The following is a 15,051-nucleotide window of genomic DNA, read 5'->3' as shown; positions in this document are numbered from 1 at the left end:
TAGTGCAAGCCTGACACTCTTTTATTCAACAAGTATATAGTGAACACCTATCACATGCAAATCACTGTTAGTAGTCGGGAATACAAAACGTGAACAAAATACACATGTTTACAGACTTGTCAAGAAGATAAATAACTAAACAAAGAGATGAAAAAATTTTAAGTTGTAATGAGAGCCATGAAAGAAATAACAGGATTCCTTAATAAAGTATGACAGCAGAGATCAGGGAAACCTTCCCGGAGGAGATGACATGTTAGTTGTAATCTACATAATGAGAAATACCCAGCCATGGAAATAGCAAGTGGAGGTGCATTCCAGGAGTGTGCAAAGATCCTGAGGGCAGAAAAGCCCGGATGGTTCCAGAAACTAATAGAATGCCAGGATGGCCAGGATAGAAAAAGCAAGGGAAGGAGGGACACAAAATAAAGCATGAGCTGAGCACAATAGCTACCTTGAAGGCTAAAGAGTTTATATTTTATTCAAAGTTCAAAGAAAGCCGCTAGAGGATTTTCAGCAGCAGAGTGACATCTGTGTGTGTGTGTGTGCGCATGTGTGTGTAAAGGCTTTTAGTTTAATAAGTAAAAATCGTGGCCAGGTGTGGTGGCTCACGCCTGTAATCCCAGCACTTTGGGAGGCCAAGGTGTGTGAATCACCTGAGGTCAGGAGTTCGAGACCAGCCTGGCCAACATGGTGAAACTTTATCTCTACTAAAAATACAAAAATGAGCCAAGCGTGGTGGCAAGTACCTATAGTCCCAGCTACTTGGGAAGCTGAGGCAGGAGAATCGCCTGAACCCAGGAGGTGGGGGTTTCAGTGAGCCGAGATTGCACCACTGCACTCCAGCCTGGGTGATGAAGCAAGACTCTATCTCAATAAATAAATAAATATCGCTAAGCTTCCAAAAGTTATTAAATAGGATTTCAATTGGAGACATGAATTATTTTACATGTTTTTATATGCACTCCAACTGCTGAGTGGAGAACATTTTGTAGGGAAACAGGAGTGGGTGTGGAGAGGCTAATCAGAAACCACTGCAGAAATCCAGGAAAGAGATGATGGAGGCTGGGGAGGCAGTGGAAGAGATGCAGACAAGTGGAGACAGAATTGACCAAACTTGCAGATGGATGTGAAGAACAGTGAAGAGAAGTCAACATGTAGAAGATGCAGGGTATGTTTTCTTGGAGGGGAAGAGAAAGCAAGAGTTCAATTTGGGACAAGTTGGGTCTACATTTGAGACATCCAAATGGAGACGTAAAGATGATGGTCAGATATGAGAGCCTCAAAGTCAGAGGAAAAGTCTTAGCAGGAGATACGAATTTCAGAGTCATCAGCATTCACAGAACCTAAACCATGGGGAAAAAATGAGACCATCTAGGCAAAAATATGGAAAGAGAAGAGCAGAAGACTCAGACTTTGACTCTGAGAAGCATCCATATCATGAATTCAGATAGAGAAAGAACAACAAGCAAAAAGACTGAGATGAGACGCTATTGAAGTAGGAGGCCAACCAGAGGAGAGCAGTGTCTCAGCACCAAGAAAAGTGAGAGTTTTGTACAAAAAAGGAGGTGTCACTCTGGTGAATGCTGCTAAGAGGCCAAGTCAAAGGAGGACAGAGAAGGTCCATGCTTTTTCCTTCTTTGAGCTTGTGTGATGATAGAAGACATGTGGGGCCTCATCAAGGGACAGGAGTACAGCACTGGACAATTAGCTATTCACAAGTAGAAGTTGGTTTTATTTTAAGGAGTAGGCTAGGACTCCATTGCCTTTTATGAATAATTGTCATAGCAGTTGTGGGCAACTCATGTTTTAGAAGATTTGATTACATCAGTACTTGGAGGAAAAGGAAAAAATATTTTTGTTTCTCCCCTGCTATCTTTATTTCTCCAATTTAATCCTGCCCATCATCTTCACCACTGTTCCCCTGTGCTTTCTGTGGTTGTACTGCTTCCCTTTGTCACACATCAGAATACCATTTGGCATCAGCCCCAGCACCAAAGAGAGGGGCTTTGTAGGCAGAGCCAAGGCTAAATGTAGGTCTCTCTAGGTTCATCTATATCTTTGGGGCCAGAGAAATGCCCATCCAGGGAGCCCATGCCACCTTTTCTCCTAAGCACAAGCACCCTAGAGAGTGAGGAAAGAGATAGGAAGAGGAGGAAGCAAGATGGCTGTCATTCACTATGGTTGACAGTCATTCATCTTATCTTCCTCCTCTCTTCTTTGCTAAAAGAACTGAACTGTTTCCCCAGCCTTGACACAGCCATGGCATGACATCTCAATACTCTGTCACCATCCTAAAGAAACAGAGTGCCAAGATGATGTTGTTAGCTCTACAATAGTTATAGAATCCTAAAGAGCTCAGAATTGGAAGCCAACACGGATATAAATGAATCCCCACCTATGCCTTCCAAAGGCTGGCAGACATTTTTATCCTTGCTCCTTTGCTCCTTGGGTGCTAAGATTTCCATAGAGCCCTGACAGCTTCCAGGAGCTCCAAAGAGACACAGCATTCATTCCAGTCATATGCTCTGAAAAAGAAATTCCTTGATACATCTGCAAGGACTGTGGAGTGTGGAGTGAGCCAGGCATGTTCCAGCATGGGAGGCTCCCACGCCAACCACCATCTATCCTTGCACAAGCAAAGAAGAAATCAAGAAGAAAGATTCTACTCAGTGAGTCTGAGCAGTAGAGAACTGTGACAAACACCAGACCTCTCCTCCCATTGCCCCTCACTGCCCCACCCAGTGTTCCACCATAAATATCACTCTGAATGTTTGTTGAAAGAATGGAATCAACAAACAAATCCACATATAGCTCAAGGTTCCTTTGCTGTGGGGCTTCGGCTCAGGATTCCTTCCCTAGCTCCCATGGCTGTTATTCAGGCACTTGTCATATCTCACATAGTTTTCTGCCAAGCTTCCTGACTAATCTCCCCACCTCCACTCTCCCCTCTTCAAATCCATCTCCCCCAATCCCCAGAGTCATCTCCTTCAAAGAATACTTATGAGGAGCTGAACATGTCATGTCCCTAACTAAAACCCTGTCATGGCTCCCCATTTCCCCCTGGAATGAAGTCCAAGCCCCATGAAGGCCTTCTAAGGGACCAGGCCCCTGCTCTCTCAGTTTCACCTCTTACCTCTTCTTATGTCAGAGGTGGACCTGAGTAATAGCATACACCAGCACTATCCTGCGTAGGCAGACTCCAGCTCATCCTCCAAGCTTTTATGGAATCATCTCTTTCTTGACCCTTCCCTTCCCACCTCTTGCTCCTTATCCTCCTTCCTTGGGTTGGGTGCTCTTCCCAGAAGCTTCCAGGATACTCACCCCTATCACGGCACCCAGATCACACATTGCAATCTAATTGCCTGTTTCTGGCTCTTTCTCCTCCACTAGCCAGTGAAATTCTACAGGACAAAGACTTTAATTTTATGTATCACTAGTACCTAGCATGTTGACTGGCACATAGTAGGTGTTCAGTGCTTACGATGGAATGAATAATGTCATCAATAAATTCTTCCTAGACCACTTGCCTTGGATGTGGTAAAAGCTACCTTTACACTATTGATATAGTTTGGCTCTCTGTCCCCACCCAAATCTCACTTGAATTATAATAGTCCCCACATGAAGGATCAGGTGGAGATAATGAACTCATGAGGGTAGTTTCCCCCATGCTGTTCTCATAATAGTGAGTGAGTTCTCATGAGATCTGATGGTTTTATAAAGGGCTTCTTTATAAAAGCTTCGCCCTTTGCTCGGCATACATTCTCTCTCCTGCCACCCTGTGAAGAGGTGCCTTCTGCCATGATTGTAATTTTCCTGAGATCTCCTCAGCCATGCAGAACTGTGAGTCAATTAAACCTCTTTCCTGTATAAATTACCCTGTCCCAGGTATGTCCTTATTAGCAGTGTGAGGACAAACTAATACAGTAAGTTTGTACCAAGGGTGTGGGGCGCTACTATAAGGATACCCCAAAATATGGAAGCAACTTTGGAACTGGGTAACAGGCAGAGGTTGGAACAGTTTTGAGGGCTCAGAAGAAGACAGGAAAATGTGGGAAAGTTTGAAACTTTACATAGAAACTTGGAGGACTCAGAAGACAGGAAGATGTGGGAAAGTTTGCAACAACTTCCTAGAGACTTGTTGAATGGCTTTGGCCAAAATGCTGGTAGTGATACGGACAATGAAGTCCAGGCTGAGGTGATCTCAGGTGCGATGAGGAATTTTTAGGGAAGTGGAGTAAAAGACACTCTTGTTATGTTTAGCAAAGAGACTGGTGGCTTTTTGCCCCAGCCCTAGAGATCTGTGGAATTTGGAACTTGAGAGAGACGATTTAGGGTATCTGGTGGAATAAATTTCTAAGCAGCAAAGCATTCAAGAGGTGACAGAGCACAAATGTTTAGAAAATTTGCAGCCTGACCATGCAGTAGAAAAGAAAAGCCCATTTTCTGGGGAAAAATTCAACCTCTGCATCCCAGCTGCTCTAGCCATGGCTAAAAGGGGCCGAAGTACAGCTCAGGCCATTGCTTCAGAGGGTGTAAGCCGCTAGCCTTGGCAGCTTCCATGTGGTGTTGGTCCTGTCAGTACACAGAAGACAAGAATTGAGGTTTGGGAACCTCCACTTAGATTTCAGAAGATGTATGGAAATGCCTGGATTTCCAGGCAGAAGTTTGCTGCAGGGGCAGAGCCTTCATGGAGAACCTCTGTTAGGACAGTGCAGAAGGGAAATGTGGGGTCAGGGCCCCCACACAGAGTCCCCACTGGGGCACCAACTAGCGGAGCTTGACATCCTCCAGCCCCCAGAACGATAGATCCACCCACAGCTTGCACTGTACCCTTGGAAAAGCTGCAAGCACTCAATGCCAGCCATGAAAGCAGTGGAGAGGGGGAAGCAAAGCCACAGGCATGGAGTTGCCTAAGACCATGGGAACCCACCTCTTGCATCAGCATGACCTGGATGTGAGTCATGGAGTCAAAGGAGATCATTTTGGAACTTTAAGGTTTAATGACTGCCCCACTGGATTTAAGACTTGCATGGAACCTGTAGCCAACGTACTTTTTGGTCAATTTATCCCATTTGGATTGAGTGTATTTACCCAATGCCTGTACACCATTTTATCTAGGAAGTAACTAACCTGTTTTTTATTTTATAGGCTTATAGGCAGAAGGGACTTGCCTTGTTTCAGATGAGACTGTGGACGGTGGACTTTTGAGTTAACACTGAAATGAGTTAAGACTTTGGGTGACTGTTGGAAGGGCATGATTGTGTTTTGAAATGTGAGGACATGAGATTTGGGAGGGGTCAGGGGTGGAATGATAGGATTTGGCTCTGTGTCCCCACCCAAATCTCACCTTGAATTGTACCACATCTCGATGGCAGGAGCACGTGGAGATAATTGAATCATGGAGGTGGTTTCCCCCATGCTGTTCTCATGACAGTGAGTGAGTTCTCATGAGATCTGATGGTTTTATAAGGGGCTTCCCCCTTTGCTTAGCACACATTCTCTTTTTGACTGCCCTGTGAAAAGGTGCCTTCTGCCATAATTGTACATTTCCTGAGGCCTCCTCAGCAATGCAGTACTGCGAGTCAATTAAACTTCTTTTCTTTATAAATTATCCCGGTCTCAGGTATGTCTTCATTAGCAGCATGAGAATGAACTAATAAAACTATGTAGGGGTTGCTAAGGGAAAAATGCATACAATGGTGACAACAATTATAGGTTTAGCAAGTAAAGTCGAATTTCACCTTAAGATGTCTTAGAGAATCTTAGATAATCTCAGGCCAGTCTCTGTAACCAGTCTTGTATGGTTCTGATTCTCCTATCCCAGATTAATCAGGAAGATTCTATTTTCTCACTAATATCATCCTTTTTCTCCTGATGAAGCTCAGGTGCCCTGGCACCATGCCCATCTCAACAGTAGTTTCTTCTGGTATCTTGGTGCCTCCTTGAAGCCCTGGATTAGCAGCCCCCATATTTCTGCAAAGAGATCTGCCCTTTCTGATGGCTCACAGCTCCTCTCTTCTTCGCATTGTCCTCTTTTCCTCCTGTCTAATGCTGGGTCCCTTGTTGCCTTTGCAAATGCAGTTCGTGATGAAATAGGGCAGCAAAACTCTGTGTTAATGATTTTCCATCTTTCTGTTTGCTGGATAATTTCAGGTTTCTTTTCTTTGTCTATGATTTCTAAACAAGTGGATGGGGACATTATTTCTCTTCTTAAAAACTCTGTGTCCCTGGGTCACAGTACAGACTAATTTATCCACTGGCAACATTTTTACTCACTTTGTCTGCTAAAGTAGTGAGAATACAAATAGTTTCTATGTTCAATTAACCTCCCAACAGCATGAGGGAGTTTGGAGCAATAAACAATACCTTTCCAACTTCTCAGCATCTTGTTCTGCCTGCAATGTCTGCCCCCTCACCTGCTACTTGTGTGTTTTCCAGTTTGTTAAGATCATTCTCAATGTGATGCTCAGAGCAGAGCTTATTTCTCCAAAAGAGGTCCGGTCAATGTGGAGGCCAGTGGAGTCATGGCCACTTCAGCTCAGAATGCTACAAATTGTCCCATTCAGTCCAGAGTCACTCTGATTTGCAACTATTTATGCAGGAATTAAAATCTCAATACAGACCTCTCTTCCTATCCAACCTGTCTCATTGTCCAAATGTGCCTTGGAAAACCTGATGTAAGAAAATTGATAGAAAGAATATTTATGTTGCACAATGATTGCTAAAGGATCGTGTAAAAAAGTTACTCTCTAAGTTCATTCAAATAGTTCTATGCTTTTACTTATTTGTTTAAGCACCTTTATATTTCAGGGCTTATGCTAGGCATAATCAAGTGATAAACAAGACACCTTTTCTCTCCTCATGGATAAAGAGGAAGGAGGACAGAGGAAATCAACATTGGTATATACATTTGGGGGGGGCAAACCATTTTACTTACATACATTTATTTACTCTTCATATGACTCCCTGAGGGAGTCAAAGAAATTCTGCACTTTGTTCAAGGATCTGAGTCTAGGACTGTCTTTGACACTGTGGAAGCTGGGTTCTGCAGGGATAACAGCCAACCTCTAAGTCTCAGTGACTTAAAAACAACAAAGGTTATTTGTTGAGGGTTCTGTTCTATGTTGTACTTGCTTGGGGACTCAATCTGAGGGAGGCTCCATCTCCATGATTCCGTGATTATGGAAGCAGAAGTTAAAAAGGAGACTGGTGAGTTCAATCACACATAGGCCCTTAAACTTTCCATCTGGAAGTGGCCACATCCCTTACACTTCCAGTTTCTTGACCAATACAAGCCATATGAATATTCCTACCTTTAAGGAGTCAGGGAGGTAAAAATCTATTATGCCCAGAGGGAGAATCAGAAATATTTAATAAACAGCCTAATAACTACCACAGGCTTCAAAGCCTACATTCTTTTCCAATACATTATATTCACAACTATTGGGAAAGATTAACTACTTTCAGAAGGGACAGGGGCAGAGATACATAAATCCAGGGAGCTAGGAGCCAATACCAAAGAAAGATCAAAATCAGGAATGAAGATAAGTTATCTCTGAAATATACATGAACATCAGTGAGGAATGGGATCCTTTTTGACACGATTCAGATTTACCCTCCAAATTTACAAGCACCTATAATAATACACACAAGAAGTGAGACCTTGCTATCATGAGATCTTTTAGGATTTTAATAACTAGGACGTGGTTCAAAGACCTGTTATACAATAGCCAATTTCTGGCTAAAATTCATGTTATGACAAGGTTTCCAAGTATAAGGAAAGAGCCTGCCACCTTTCCTCAGTTCTTTCCTTTGCACTTTCACTATAGATGAAACTACTGGAGACTGGGGTTGATTTCCATTTATTTCTGACATAATATCCTAGTAATTAGCTGTAAATTTAAAAGTGATAAATATGCATAAGAGAGCCAAGCTTGGAAGAGCCACATAGCTCCACACACAGAGAGAGATAAGCCATCCGTAAAGCCGCAAAATTATGGAAATCCTTATCATAATGTAGGAATAAAGATAAAGCCTCACCCTTTCCTAGGCATAAATGTTGATTCATAGGTGGTCCAAATGAGATCATTATGCACTCCATCAGCCAGCGTCACATATTGTTCATCTAATAGCACCGTACTTAGTCACTGAGAAGCTTAATTACTCAAAATCAGACACCAACTATCACAGAGGAGCCCTCTTAGGCCCTCCCTACTTTAAAACATACACACACAAACACACACACACACACACACACACACACACACACACCTTTCTGCTCTTCAAGTTAGGAAGAAAATTGTACATTCTGAAACCGCTTATGAGTTTAAATCCCAAGATTGCAAAATGATGCAACTACATGGTAATATAGATTACTACCTGGGGGAAGATGGCTAAAGCACCTCTGTCAATGCACTTGAACCAAGAGGACTCTTTTCCAGGGCCAGCTTCTTCAAGACACCAGAGTTAGATAAAAGGGCCTGTTTGGATTTTAGAGAAATTTGATCCACTTGGTTGCTTACACTGGGGTGGGTGTCTTGCTGCCGTGGAATGCATTTTTGAGCTACAATCTGCTGTAGTCATTTGACATGTGCCCTGACAATGCACATATTTTAATATTACTTTACATTTTAGAGAATTAAAAGGCAAGCATTGATATGAATAAAAAGTTCTGTATCCTAAACACAAAGGCTAAAGTCTTTCCATCTTAAATTAATTAATTATTTTATTATTTATTTATTTATTTCTTGAGACAGGGTCTTACTCTGTTACCCAGGCGGGAGTACAGTGGTGCATTCATGACTTACCACAGCATCAACCTCTTGGGCTCAAGCGTTTCTCCCACTTTAGCCTCCCAAGTAGCTGAGACTATAGACACGCACCACCACGCCTGGCTAATTTTTGTATTTTTTGTAGAGATGGGGATTCACCATGTTACCCAGGCTGGTCTTGAACTCCTGAGCTCAAGAGATCCACTCACCTTGGCCTCTCAAAGTGCTTGGATTATAGGCATAAGCCATTGCGACCAGCCTAATTTATTTTTTAATCTTTTAATCTTCTAAAATAATCACAGTATTTTAGATCTGGGGACTGCTGTTTTTCTCTATCTGTGTGAGTAACCAGAGTGAAGGTAACCACAACGCAATATCAACTTGACATCCCACAAATACTCACTGAACACTTAATATGTGTAAGGCACTGAGCTTGGTGCTACATACATGATAACAACAGTTTAGACTTATTCAAATTTGGTTCATCCTAGTTAAGATGTTTGTTTACTGTGTTAGTAATTTATTAAAAATTCATTTACTTAAAATAAGAAAAACACCTTCAAACCAGACTAGTCTGTGTTTTTTATGTATGTAAGTATTAGATATAGTAGATGAGATGTGGATTTATTAACAGTATATAAAGGAAGAAAGCAAATTCATAACCTTTATTCATCTTTTTTAAATGAGGAACCATATTTAACACTAATCTTCCCAATAGGATTTTCTTTTTATCATCACTTCTCCCCTAAGGATGGTACAGTGGCTTTGTAATGCCTGGGGCACCAAGCCCAAGTTCCCCTTTCTGGACTTCAAGCCTCATCCTAGCCTATTAAGTTGATTTCTCCCTGTTTCCTGGCATGAATCCTCTATTAAGGTCAAATTGTTCCCCTCCAGTTCCCATACATATGCCCTGCTGATGCATATGGGCACTCAAAAAACACTTACTGAAGCCTTGCTTTATGTGCCAAGCTCTGTGATGGGCCTGGAGAGAAATACGATGCAGTTTTTGTCTTTAAGGAACTCACAGTCTAGGGTGTGAGAGTACAGAGACAGGCACGTGAAATAACCACTAATCATGCACAGTGTACTTGGGGCCCCTCAAAAGAAGATAACTGTGTGTGTGTGGTAGGGGGAGATGCGTATTGAGGGAGAGGTCAAGGACAGCTTCAGAGGGGAGGCCAGCTGAGCTGGTCATTGGACATTTGCCAAGTGAACAAGTGGAGAAAGGGTATTTTGGGCAGAGGGACATTCTATTCAAAGGAATGTTCTATTAGGTCATATTGCTCCTCTAGAAATGCTCTTCACTCTTGTCTGTGGCTGTTAAACTCCACTTCATCCTCATTCTTAGACTAGCAGCAGACATGCTTAAGACTGGGGGAAAACTTAGATGATTCAGCCCAATTCTCTCATTTCATGGAGATGAAATTGGAGGCATAAAGTATTAAGTCGTGGCTCATGCTTTCTCCCAAGGTCCACATGCATCAAATGTGTTCATTTATTCAATGTATATTTATTGAACATTGACTATGAAAGGCACTATGAGAAATACAAAAATTAATTGAACCCGGATTTTTTTCCTGCAGTAATTTATTTCTCATTAGAAATATATGGCCTAGAGATTAAGAGCACTTTGGTGCCAAGATACATCTGAGTTTGAAGCCTCAATCTTTGACATTCCTGTTATTGACCTTGGATTAGTTCCTCATCCTTGCTGAACTTAAGTTTCCTTTTATGAGAATGAGGATAATAATAGAATCATCATCAGAGGTTTTTATGAGAATTCAGTATGATAACATTTGCAGAGCAATAGCACTCTATAAATCCTAAGGTTTAGTAATAAAGCCTTAATTCAATATAGGAAAATTAAGTGATGGCACAGAGTAGGTGCTCAATTAAGAAAGAGTTGGATGATTAATTAATTAAGATTTTAGTTCCAAGGTCTTTACTAATCAAAAATTAACATATAATTCCTTGATCATCTCAGTTCCCTAAAGCTTTGTGTCAGGCAAAATTAAAATGGAGATTTCCCCACTAAGGTCCAGTAATTTCTTATACTGTAATGAATCTTGATTACCCTATTAGTATCATGCAATGTTTAAAATTGGTAGGTCTGAAAACTGTCCTAAAAATCAGCTGTTCTGTAAGAGAAGAGAGCGCCTTCCTGGTTTTATGGGTTACACCACTTAGCCATTTATACTCTATGCCATTTGGGCTCTACAGGGATTGTGGGACCTATCCCCTGCTATCTGAAGCATGGTCAGGAGAAAGAAGGTGTCCTTCTAGAGGGAAAAATAAGAATTAAAGAAGAAATACAGAAGGAGATAGATTGTGATCTCATGTAAGATGAAGCTTTTGAACAATGGAAGACCTCCACAAATGGAATGGATTACTTTCTAGGTAGTGAAGGATCTTGTGGCTGTAGGGGTTCCAGCAGATGTAGATCAGCAGTCATCATTCTGTAGAAGAGACACTTAAAGTGACTGGGAAATAGCATCAGCAGGGCTCAGTGCCCTTTCAATAATAAGCTTCCTTGATTACATTCAACCATTTAAGCAAATATTAATTGATTGCCTATTCTGGATTAAGTTCCAATTCAAACTGCTAGCTAGACGGCAGTAAATAAAACAGTGTCCCTATCCTTGTGGAGATTGCACTCCAGTGAATTTCCTATGGAACCCCTCAGCAGGGTAACAAACAGCCAATGTTTGATATCAGAGCAACTGAGCTGAATTTTTCCTTTAGATGTAAAGATATCTGTTGCCAGGCCGTGAGAGGATGAGCCTTCGTCAATCTGCACCACTTTGCCTTATGAAAATCAGGCAAGAGAAGTAACTGAGCATGCCATACATGGAATAAAAAAGAATAACTGTAAATGCTGAGGCTAAAACAGTCCCAAACCACAGCAGTAATGCTCGAATCATCAAAATCCTTCAAGATAAAGTTACAGGCCATGACTTAAACATTTGACTTGTTTTTATTTTATGCGCTACACAGCTCAAAACCCAACCTTTGACTCTGTAACCATCCCTGGTTTGAGTTTGGGTTTGAACAACTGCCCAGCCCATCAGTGCATCAGTGCGTTTGAGCAGTAACTCATGCAAAGACATTTAAGAGCTCACAAGTCCTCAATAGACTAAAAGCAGAGAGAAATAAGATTCCATAGCAACAACATGTCACTCTAAATCATCGTTGCTGTTTCATGAACAAAATGAGGATCGAAATAGAAAATATGGCAGGGAGTAGCACCAGTTCAGCAGATATGATCAACTATTTTCAGGGAATTAGATCACTTTGGTTAGAGAGACAACAATATGCTCATTTTTGTTAGCTGAGCTGTTAAATTCAAAAGCTAGGAAAACTTATCAGTATTTGTAACTTCCCTTTTCAGTGAAAAAAGGGTTTTATCCCATCCCTTGTTCTTTGCATCCGGTTATCAGTGCTAATGGAGACAGTCAGCATGAATTCAGAATGAGGGAACTTGAACACTGCAATTGAAAAACCTTTGCTGATGTGATTAAAGTTTTGCTTATTATGGTAAATATTCCAGCAGCCAAAAAGTAGCTAGTAAACATTTGGAGGGCTGAGCTGGGGACTTACCTCACCGTGGGATTTGCTAATCAGCCATTTTTGTTTAAAAAATATAGATGTACCCAAAATGAGCTCTCATATACGTGAAAGCTTGGAGTAAGCTACGTCAGATCAGCATGGACTCTCACCACATACACTGCTTAGAATCAATATAATCTTAGGCAGAAACAACTTTCCAACATAAACAGCAAAGGGAAGCCTCTTGGAAATTATTTGATAAACTGTTACCATAATAACTGCTTATCTTAGAGTTGGCTCAAGACAGTGCATATTGGAAATGAAATAGCCTAAGAACAAAGCAAGAATTTTCTTCAGTGTAGCTGGACATGAAGATGGTTTTGTTGTAGCCATTTGTTTAGAAGGGACAGAATCAATTCTCATGTGCAATAAAGAAGATGTTTCATGTGTGCTTATATGCTCAGGAACTATAAATAGTAAGACTCTAATTTTAAAATTCAGACAATTTCTATCTTTTCCCTCTGTTTTGACAATAAACAGCTGTGTCTTTAAATGTGTTCCTCTTGAGGAAGTTTTCTTTTACAGGCATTGTGTACTCTGAAATAATAAGCTTGCATTATTTCTGCTAACATGTTCATCACAGGTGGTTCCAAGGTGGCATTATTGTCCTACAGATATCTTCCAAGCCTAAGAGTGAACTGTTTGTAAAAGGTCTTTGTCAGTTTTATCTCTTGAGTCCCTTCACAATTATCTGGGGCTCCTCCATCCGTGGTGGGACCCTCCTGTAAGAACTTACCAGGGTAATAGGTATACATATGCTGCTATTGTGTTTTGTTTTTGTTTTGAGACAGAGTCTCACTCTATGGCCCAGGCTGAAATGCAGTGGGGCAATCTAGGCTCACTGTAACCTTCTCCTCCTGGGTTCAAGTGATTCTTGTGCCTCAGCCTCCTGAGTAGCTAGGATTACAGGCGAGCGCCACCATGCCAGGCTAATTTTTGTATTTTTAGTAGAGACAGGGTTTCACCATGTTGGCCAGGCTGGTTTCAAACTCCTGACTTCAAATAATCCACCTGCCTTGGCCTCCCAAAGTGTGGGATTACAGGCATGAATCACCATGCCTGGCCATGCTGTTATTGTTTAACCACTTTTATTTACCTTGACATCTTGATGTTGTTGTTGGCTAGATTATTTTGCCGTCTTACAAGCAGATTGAATTTCCAACAACAAACGTGTATTAAGTGTATATACCTGGGAATATGAAAAGAATATTCTTTAAATTATTTATCATCTTTATACCATGAAGAAAAAAGTGGGGCTGATCTTCTTTGTATACTGTATTAGCTAACTTAATTTTCATAATAACAATATGGAATAGGATTTACCTATATTGGCTATATTTTACTGATTTTTTTTGTGTGGGGGGGGAAAAGAAAGATCAGACTGTTACTGTGTCTGTATAGAAAGAAGAAGACATAAGAGACTCCATTTTGTTCTGTATTTGAGATGCTGCTAATCTGTGACCCTACCCCCAACCTTGTCCTTGCGAGAGACATGTGCTCTGGTGACTCAAGGTTTAATGGATTTTGGGCTGTGCAGGGTGTGCTTTGTTAAACAAGTGCCTGAAGGCAGTATGCTGGTTAAAAGTCATCACCATTCTCTTCATCTCAAGTACCCAGGGACACATACACTGCCAAAGCTCGCAGGGACCTCTGCCTAGGAAAGCTAGGTATTGTCCAAGGTTTCTCCCCATGTGATAGTCTGAAATATGGCCTCGTGGGAAGGGAAAGACCTGATCGTCCCCCAGCCTGACACCCGTGAAGGGTCTGTGCTGAGGAGGACTAGTATAAGAGGAAAGAAGGTCTCTTGGCAGTGGAGATAGAGAAAAGCATCTGTCTCCTGCCCGTCCCTGGGCAATGGAACATCTCAGTGTAAAACCCGATTGTATGTTCTGTTTACTGAGAAAGGAGAAAACTGCCTTAGGGCAAAAGGTGGGACTTGCTAGCCCAATGCTGCTCTTTATGCACTAAAAAGGTTTATGGAGATGTTTGCATATGCATATCTAGGCACAGCACTTTTCCTTAAACTTATGTCACAGAGATCTTTATTCATATGTCTTACTGCTGACCTTCTTCTCCCTACAATGATCCTATTATCCTGCTACTTCCCTTTTTCTAAGATGGTAAAGATAATTATCAATAAATACTAAGGGAACTCAGAGACCGGTGCCTGCGTAGGTCCTCTGTATGCTGAGCGCCAGTCCCCTGGGCCCACTTTTTCTTTCTCTTTCTCTATACTTTGTCTCTGTGTCTCATTTCTTTTCTCAAGTGTCTCGTTCCACCTAACGAGAAACGCCCACGGGAGTGGAGGGGCAGGCCACCCCTTCATTTTTTAAAACTGATGTCCAGCAAAACTCACTTGCCTTCCCATTTATTATCCACAGAGCAAAGTCATCTTTACAAACATACATTGGAATGTTTTCAGCCAAGCTGTAATCGCTTGACTGAATTTACCCTCCCACCTGAAACAATTAAAAACTGGACAAAATAGAGACATTGATTTTTAGGACATTGGATACTGGGCAATTAAGGACAGTGATCGCTGAGAGATAGGAAACAACAGAGATGAGCCCTACAATCACTTTATCTTATTATCCTACTAATTTCTATGTCATGGCACAAGGACTTCTCTGAGTTGAGGAGACAGAGCCAGGAATTTAGAGAAGCCAAGGCGGCT

Source organism: Piliocolobus tephrosceles, chromosome 13 (assembly GCF_002776525.5).
Source record: "Piliocolobus tephrosceles isolate RC106 chromosome 13, ASM277652v3, whole genome shotgun sequence".
Taxonomy (NCBI): domain Eukaryota; kingdom Metazoa; phylum Chordata; class Mammalia; order Primates; family Cercopithecidae; genus Piliocolobus; species Piliocolobus tephrosceles.
Note: the sequence above shows the minus strand (reverse complement) of the source record.